At 33.8% G+C, this 10,050-nt stretch overlaps 1 long non-coding RNA gene across 1 annotated transcript; it reads right to left on the bottom strand.

Annotated features, from left to right (window-relative positions):
• LOC108660765 lies at nucleotides 3,175–4,843 on the bottom strand. The gene is made up of 3 exons (XR_001926439.1): nucleotides 4,803–4,843; nucleotides 4,073–4,146; nucleotides 3,175–3,203 (listed from the first exon to the last, which is right to left on the bottom strand). It is a non-coding gene; the product is annotated as an uncharacterized LOC108660765 (long non-coding RNA).

Here is a 10,050-nt window from a genome sequence, read left to right on the forward strand (position 1 = left end):
CCATTTGAATCATGTATGCCTTAAGCATTTTCGAATTCCAATTTCCATAATATATTAGGAAAGTTTCATTATCTGACTTCATTTTCAAGGTCAACTTCTATCATCCTTTGTTCCACTCCTTCATATGAACATAACATCATTCTTCCTTAACCAATTTATAAATTGTACTTGAAATTGTAAAACTTAAAACTAGATTCTCCTCAAGTATTTTTCAATATTAATACTAATATCACTCTCAGCTTACAGCTTCCTTTTTATAATCACATAACTTAGTGCTTGCTTTAACGAGATCCAGAGCAAAACTTCTCTTGAGTATTTCCTTGGGAATATCTATCTTAAACTTATGTCTCACAGCATGTGATCCCTTAACTTGTGATTTAGCCGTTAGGCTTCTCAGCAAGTTTTAAAAATTTTACGTTTCATACTTGCTGTGTATGATTAGAATCTCTTCTCAAAGATGTTTATGTATTCCTAAAACATTTACTCTTAAAGATATATAAATACATACTCATCCATTCAACTCCTAACTCATCTTCATAAGTTTCTAGGGTGCCACACAATTAGCCTCATGTTGTTACTAACCCTTGTCATTTTACTGTATCAAAACAGATATTACAAATTCTCGTAATGATATTCTATATAAACTGATTTTCTATACCAGTCTCGTAATTCTTCCTTCACACTTTCATTACTTGGTATCTCATCTCAATATAGTCATCTCAAGAATCTTTAAATTTTTTTTCTTTTAATTATATGCCTATATACAAGGCAATAAAGAAGTTTTTCAATTCATTTGGGTAAACATTCTCCAGAATATTTAAGACTCCCAGATAACAAAACACAATGACCAACAACCAAAATTCAATTTGTAAGCTCATTATCGTGTCACTCCCATCTTACTCATGTATCATAGGCGTGAGGTATTCGGAGCAGTATAGCGTTGAACAGTCAATGCTGAAGTACTGTAGCTATTAGAAATTTTCTCATCAAAGCTATTTGTCTGCATTCAAAGTCACCACATCAATCATTCTCAACCAGTGGTTTCCCTTTTAGATATATATCATGAGTTCCATAAGTATAGGTACCTTCTATTTTCTTATCATACACATTAAGCCAGATTAATACTTCCATCTCATGTCATCTTTTGACTTTTATCAACATTCATAAAATTCCACCTCAAAACATCCTTTCCATACAGTGTAATAAATTCATGATAAATATACCACTCCACACATAAGTTGCTTACTATCTACAACTTTCCTCAAATTTATTGTCATCCCTATCCAATTATCTTCTTGACTTTCGGTATAATTAACTACGAAAATAGCCCGGCTTCCTCCTCACTTTATTCTCACAATCCTTACTGAATCAAAATTTTATATTCCCCATATTCCATAATTTAACTTCATTGGGTTATATTTGTGCCCAACTATTATCTCATATTGTCATAACATCACTGAATAATCCCCTTCATGCTTAAATTACAATCATTAATGTAATCACATTATCCATTCCGAATGTCATTTATAACCTTATTGCTTCCTTCTATAACTTTCCTCAATAATTATATCACCAATTTATCTCTGTTACACTAAAAGATTCCCATATACCTTCAGTTACTTAAACAGCCATTTTATAATACATTCTAGTCCTATACTTTAAAAGCCAAACTATTTTTACTTCTTTGTATAGATAATTATTATCTCTTTTACACAACATTTACTTAGAGTTAAGGTAGTGTAAAATCCTACGAAAATATTACATGTCCTTGGGATCATCATCTTAATCTGATCTTATCGGAAGATTTTACTCCGAGTCCTCCTGAAGATCCTCTTCTGGGTTTTCCTCCTCTTGAGATTTTTTTCCTTTGCTCCTCAATCCAAGCTTGTTGTATTCTCCTATACTCTTCATCACTCACGGGTGCAGCATTTCTTCCACAACCGGGAGGAAAATGTCGTACACTTGACACTTTTCTAAGGGGTCTACTTGCCACTGTTATTTTCTCCTTATCCTTTTCTGGTTGTCCCCTTACATTTCTCCCACAGCCTGGTGGAAAGTGTCGGACTACTCTCACACTCTTCCTAGAACGAATACCTCCTTCGGCTATCCTTAATTTTCCCTTTCTTTAGTATATTCCTTAGATTCTCTCAAAAGGGAACCTCTTATGCTTACATTAATATTATTACTATCTGCACTTTTTGGACTACTCGATTCGGGCTGCCATCGGCTCCTAACAGTAGAATCTAGAGATCCCTCACTAATACTATGAGAGGCGTCGGGACTACCGTCTCTCCTAGATATGGTGTGTATGTCACCAGTGCACCTCAAAACCTATATGCAATCAAATAGTAATTGTTTAATTATTTATGCATCTCAAAAATAGGTAGATTTCTATATGTAGATGCATACATTCTATTCAATCTAACCTAACTTAACTTAACTTAACTTATCTTAACTTAACTGGACTTGGGGCCACGCAGTGTCAGTGTAGATTTCTTAAAACAACTTTAAAACCAAAAACTTTAAAATCCAAAGCTTTAAAATCAAAATATCTGATCTTTAAACCATGCTCTGATACCAATAAAATTGTCACGACCCGGAACTCCCCATCGGGCCCGTGACAACCGCCGCGAGGCCTCGACAGACATTCTTCACCCCGAATGCCGATTGAAACCCCGCAAGGCTTAGCATCAACTTCCGCATCTCCCCGGTGAGCAACAGTTATTAAATCTCGCATTTCAAAAAAATCATAAGTCATTTTCAAATAAGAACAATAAAATATTATTTTCTGGCTCACAGGGGTATTTTCGTAATTTTTCGTCAAAAATCTCAAAACTTGCTAAAAATGTAGTAGGTAAGCAGAAAATATATATTTAATGATTTAAAAACAATTAAGTATCTAAAACGTTCATTTGAAAGCAAATTGTTGACAACTAGTACTATTCAAAAATAATAAATAAAATATTCTATTTTCTCATAAAATAAATTTTTATAGAAATATTCGTAAATAATTTTTCGCACATGAAAGTAAAGTAAAAATTGTATGAATAGAAATACAGATAACCAAAATATAAGTTTTGATCTGCAATGACACGTGGGCTCCAATTGACCAAGAGGATGTAAGACTGTGAACTCTTACTTTCTATAATGCAGTTCCGAGCTTAGTTCTCGTCCTACTCGACTATCTACAAACTGTCCTGAGCCTGAAAAATGTATAGGAAGAAGGGGTGAGATTTTATAATCCCAGTGAGTAAACAGATACCATCTAAAGTATCTAAAGCCGAGTAAATGGAGACAATTAAAATAAGTCATCATACTGTAATTTCATTACCTTTCAGTTCATTTCAACCAAATAAAATCAATCCATATAAATCGAGTAATCAACTTGGCTTATGAATTTCTTAAAACTTTGGCTCGTGCCAAAACTCATACTCGGTGATACCTTGCGCAGGGCATCTAACCGAGTCCGCCAAGGCTATTAAAATTTTGTATACACTTAAAATATATTTTAGTTTGAGAAAAATACAGCCGTTCCTTGGCGTTGGCTGAGTTCCCCTTCACGTGGTGGTTTGGCGTGAAGTGAACCCTAAGCTTTACCCCAGGAGATACCCTACGCGCCTCTCCGTTCGAGGTAATAATATAATGGAGTTTACCGTGCCCCTCTAATAGGCTGGTCCACGGAACCCCCTCTGCAGTAAATAATTAATATATACTCCACCAATTCAATAAAATTCATTCTAGCATGGCATGGCAATTTATCACAATCTAGCCTCTCAAGGCTGAATACACAATACAAATAATTCTGACACCAAAATCAGTTTAGCCATTCATGCTCATATATTGTCATAAGCCATTCAATTTAAAACCATAAATTTACAACACAAGCAGGCAGTCTCCAATTACTCTATTTTCAAAACCAATATTCGATTTTTCAGAAAATTTATAAAATCATTTTATAAAATCACAATTTCTCTTAAAACATAGCAATTTACCATTTAAACCCATTTTTCATAAAATCACACAGTTGTATAAAACTACTCTAGATAATTAAGACGATAATAAGTTTACTCACAGTATTAGGAGTAGAAATACTCCTATCTTCCGCCCTCGGGTGCAGTCTCTTACCCGAAACAATTGACTCACCACCTATCCATAATCCATGACACAAAATTCAATAAATTGTGTCAATTTATCATAAATTATTTCAGGCTCTTATCCATGCGTATGCACTAGATAGGATTTGAAATGTCTAGACAATCGCTTAATTGCGGTGTCCGACCTAACTCGCCTATACACGGTGTAAATTCCTAAAATCCCCAATTCGACTCCAATTCCATCCATTTCAATTTCAATTATCCAATTATATCCACAATACCTCAATGACTGTGAATTTGGTCCAATTTATCAGTCCGGACTATAAATTACGCTTTTACCCCTAGTGGGTAAAAATTTCAATTTATTGCACCGAAAATTCCCATTTAATTTCCAACCTCATAATTCATCATTTTTCCACCCAATTCTCTTAAAATAAAGTCAACCTCATCCTCACATACCATTGGCTAGATTCGGCCTAGGGAAATTCATGGAGAAGATAAATATTTTTCTTGTTGTTTTACTCATAAACATGCTAAACTAACACTAAACACTAACATAGCTCAAAATCAAATTTATCTAACAACTTTCTCTCTCTAAACCCATATGACCAGAATTCAAATCATCCTCAAATCACATGATTCAACCATGAAAAATGATGGAAAATGCATGGGAAAGGTAAAGCACAAGACAAATTTAAGAAATGTTACCTTTTTTCACTTGATTTTTGAATTTCCACCTATTTTCCCTTTAAATTTCTTAGCTAGGGTTTTATTTTCTCCTTTCTCTCTCTTGTTTCTTGCTTGGCCGAATGTTGAAGAAGAAGAATGGGTGGGCTGATTTTTTTATGCCTTTTTTATTGTTTAATGAAATAATATTATTTTATTCATATTTTAAATATTTTATTAATTCTTTTTTTTTTCTAGCCATCCACTTGTCCTACTTTTTCCACCATGCATTCCCTTTGACTTATCCAAGTCTTAAGTGAAATTTCCAGATTTTTCCAAAGTTTTGGTGGAGCAAATTTTTCAAAATTACACTTTTGCCCCCGAACTTTTCAAAAATTATATTTTTGTCCCAAAAATTGAAAATTTGCCATAATGCATAATTTTCACTCCTCATACTCATTTCACACTCCAAATAATTAAATTTGATCAAAATCCTTTCAAAAATTAAATTTTTGATTCTGGGTGGTAAAATTACCATTTTACCCTTTTTCTCCAAATTATGCCGAAATTAAAATTTTTCACTTCTAAACCTCAAATCTTACTCCAATAAGTCAAATGGGGCCAAAAATCTTTTCTAAAAATTTCCATTTTGTCCCCAGGTGGCAAATGACCATTTTGCCCCTAGATAGCGAAAATTCCGGTTTGACTCCAAATTGGTCCTCAAACTCCGAATCACCATATTAAACCATTCTGGGACTTTAAAATTCTTAATTTCATCGTAACTTCTCTATTTGATCTAGTTCGAGGTTTAAATCAACTTTGTTGTACCTCTAGGTACAATACCGACTTTTGTAAAAAAAAATTTTTTTTTTTAAACTCTCCTACCATGCAAACATGTTATCCATCACGTGTATGTCATGATAAATATTTTTATAGAGTCGGGCTTGTCATCTTCCCCACTTGAATCAACCATATGATATTTCTTCTTGACTGATTTCGACATCCGGCTAAATATTAATATTTTAAAAATTTTATCTTGTCTCCTTGGTACCTGAAATACCTTATTATGCCTCAATTGACTTCTGAATCGCCTTTTATCTCACAAATTCTCCTCTGATAAAATTATTATTATTTTATTGTTATTTTCTCACTTGCGAAATATTTTATCCTAAACTACTCCTTTCGTCTTTTATCACTTTTAAACATTTTAATTGACCTCAATTTGCATTCAATCAACTTTATTTATCACCATATCAAAGTATGGGGTATTTCAGATGATCATTGAGTCTGTGAGACTCACGGCCCTCTTTTTTCCCTTTTTGCAAACAGGGATTGGTCAGCGTGTAATCGTCGGCGCGTACAGTCCATCGCAGATAGGTAAAGGCATCTCATAACATTTTATCTCGAGTCGCTCCGTTGTTAGAGGTTGAGTTGTAGTACTTGGCTTTACTATGTAAACAAATATTAGTTTTGATATAAACGAGAAATTTGAGATTTTTGAACTCAATGTATTTAATTGTGCTCTTATGACCTAAAGTCAAAATTTAATGGCTATGGTTATAGTTGAATTCATGTTTTAAATATTTATGGTTCAAACATGAATACGGTTTAGTAGGAATATACAATGAGTTATTGAGAACTTTCTTTAAGGCATGTTCGGGACTTGGCGGGATCTCTCAAAGGTCTCGGATGCTGATAGCGACCGATGAGGGGTCATTACAGTTGCCTTATGTCTCCATGACCTTAGTAAATAGTGGAGGATTTTCTTCACTAATTGTGCATTGGGAAATTCTTTCCCTAAAGCTTTTAGTCCTCCTATATAATCTTAGTAAATCTTTCATACATCACTTTGATGGATTCTCCATCCTTTATCTTGAATAGCTCATAGTCAAGTATTAACATGTTGATTTTTTACTCTTTTACTTGCCTTATGCATTTATAGCAATTTTCTAATGTATCCTATAACTCCTTTGCTAAAGTGCATATTACTGAACTCACTCTCACTAAATGCACATAAGAGGGTTATTGTAGTTTTGTGGTTTAGTTGAATTAATTTCTTGTCCTTGTCATCCCATTCAGCTCTAATCTTAATGTGTCTCTCACTATCTATGAACTTGCAAGGGACATGAGGTCTTTTAATAATAATGTCCCATAAATCTAAATCAATAGATTGAATAAAGTTTTTAAACCTTATCCTTCAAAATAGATAGTTTTCACCAGTAAACAAAGGTGGTCTCATTATAGATCCTTCACCAATGAAGCTCATATATGCCATCTTTGTTACTTTAAGCTTTTCTTTAAGATCTCTCTAAGGTTGTTAAACCTGCAAAACTTGAGAACCTGCTCTGATACTAGTTGTTAGGAAGATAAGCTTAAAGTAAAGTACCTAAGAGGGGTTGAATTGGCTATGAGTTAAAAATAATCCTTTTTTGGAGAAAACTCTGAAAATGAAGTGGAAATATAAAGACTAGAGTAGCAAAAACAAAATATGAACTACGTAAGTAAATTGCAAAAAGATAAAGAGTATTCAATCAAATTTTTATAGAGGTTCAGCTTTCCAATACCTACGTATTCTCCCTTGATAACACAAGGAGTTCGAATCCACGATCAGCTCTCATTTTCAACAAGATCATACATAACCTTTACAACATGCTTTTTAACAGAATCAAGCATAACCTTCACAACATGCCTTTTCACAAGATCAAGCGTAATCTTCACAAAAACACTACCTTTTTAGGTTCAAGCACAACCTTTACACAAGATACAACCTTTTCAAGTATCAGGCAAAAGCTTTCTACCTTTTGCATGAAAGTATAACCAATAAAATAGTGGATTCTCAAGAAGTACAAACTTAAAACCTTTATAAAGGCTGATAGGATGTTTAGGCTCAAAAAGATGAGAGCTTTCTCTAGAGAGATGAATAATGAAAGGAAGTTTTGGCTCGAAGAATAATAGCTGAATGATAAAAATAGGATCTTAGGTTCTACTATGCTCAAAGATAGGATTTTTTTTCTGGTCTTTGCTCTTTTGCTTGTTTTCCCTCTTTTTGACATTTCAAAATCTTTCAAATAATTTCTTTCAGAGGCTTTTTCAATAGGTATTTATAGGCATTGAAGAATGTAACTATTAAAGCAAATTGGAAATGAATTCTCATACGTTCTGCCTAACTTGCATATTTCTATTGCACATGGAGAATCGATTCTTTGATCATGAGTTGTCAATTTTTCATAAAGTCTGGAACTTCTTATTTTTGGAGAATCGATTCTTTTTTCCTTAGATGCCCGTTCTTCATAAAGTCTGGAACTTTCTATATCTAAAGAATCGATTCTTCTTTCTTAAGATGTTGGTTCTTCCTCAACTTGTTTCAAAGGTGACACCTTTGCATTTTTGGAGAATCGATTCATTTTCCTCAAGATGCCGGTTCTTCATTGTTAACTAGTGCCAAAATTTGAATTTCAACTTGACTTTTAATGCTCTAATCTTATCCATTCACACCATCTCTTTTTTATTCACCAAGTTTCTGATTCTTGCTTTTGGTACTTCAAGAACCAATATCTTTTACATGTAGAATCGATTCTTTATCTCTAGACTTGTGCTCTTTAATTCATTCTTCACTCAAAACCAACTTTTGCTATATGGAGAATCAATTCTTCCTTTTTGCATTTCTGCTTTCTGCATTCTATTTTCCCAAAATAGATTCTTACTCTTTGAGGTATCAGTTTTTTTCAATTCTAATAGCTTCTGTTTTCCAAGAACCGACTTCTTCTTTTCTTAGAACCGATTCTTCCATGTTTCTATCTGCTAAGAACTACTTCTTCTTTTCTCAGAACTAATTCTTCACTATTTGTGTTTGCTAAGAACTTGCAAGACCTTGACCTTTATAGACTCGTAAAGGGAAGTATACTCGATATCTCTAATTTGGGGTAATTTCGTCATTTTCTTATCAAACTCATAAAAGTAAGATTTTAAATAATATTATGGCCTAAGTAGGCCTAAGGCATAAATGAATGATGAAAATATGGGTAAAATGACAAGGAAACAAAAATTTTGATGATTTTCACAATAGGCGCAAAATGGTCATTTTTCACCTCAGGTTAGAATTTTTAAGTTTTCATGAACCCGAGCATTTTCAGACCATTATGGACCTTGTCCCAGGGTTAAAAGAGCAAAAAGATTGCATAAAAGATTGAAGGAGAATAAGCTAATTTGTGGATGGGCATTTTCATAATTTTTAAGGGAGTGGATAAGCTTGGGCTATAAATATCTCTTTCTTCCAGCAGCTTCTTGAATTTCCAGTAGCTTCTTCTTCTTCTCCTTTTCTCATCTCACGTTGCTTCCATCCTCTATGGAAGCTTGATATGGAACTTGCATAATTTTCTCTCTCTAGCTCTAGTTTTCATACCTTTGAGCCCTTTTGACTAGAATCCTTGTATTCTTTCACTCTCTCACTTTAAAACCCTTGAAAAATCCTACTTCCATACTTTCTCTCACTAGTTGGGCATTCTAGAGAGAGAAAGAGAGAATTACATCATTTGTTTGGAAGCTATTGGAAGAGAATTCAACTACAAAGAAACCCTAGGGTGAGTGATGAACTAAGCTTGATTTTTAGCTGTGAATAATGGCTAGTAATTGGGATTATGAGCTGTTTTATTGTTGAGCATGTTCATTCATTTTATAGTGATTAAGATAGTGAACATAGATAGTCATTTAAAGTGACAATTGAAAGCTAGTTAAGAGATAGCTTTTAGGGTTTATAGTATGTGAGTTAACATAATGGTGATGTTAATGTGATGGTAGGTTTCAAGGAAGCCCCATCATCCCATTTGGACAATTAGGGGAATTAAAGTCAGCGAAAGGCTTAACAATATACCGATGAGTGGACTTGCATTTCAAACTTGTTTTGGGGAATATGAATGCTTTTATCCAACTTGTCTTTGAAAATGTACCTTGGGAACAAGCCTTTGGTGTAGTGATTTTATATTGTGAAAATGTACAATACAACATTTTATGTGTTATCACAATATGATAATATGCATGATATGCATTGGGTGCTTATTTGTATGTTGATGTGGACCCGACTATGTGCGAGTAGGAGTGCACATAAGCCGTTACTGACCCGGCTATGTGCGAGTGAGAGTGCGCATAAGCCGTTGCTGACCTGACTATGTGCGAGTGGGAGTGCGCATAAGCCATTGCATATGAGATGATGATGATGGGAGTGTGTACATGATGATTGATATATATATATACATATATGGTATATGGTTGTAATGCAAAAATGTGAACATTT

Source organism: Theobroma cacao, chromosome 2 (assembly GCF_000208745.1).
Source record: "Theobroma cacao cultivar B97-61/B2 chromosome 2, Criollo_cocoa_genome_V2, whole genome shotgun sequence".
NCBI lineage: Eukaryota > Viridiplantae > Streptophyta > Magnoliopsida > Malvales > Malvaceae > Theobroma > Theobroma cacao.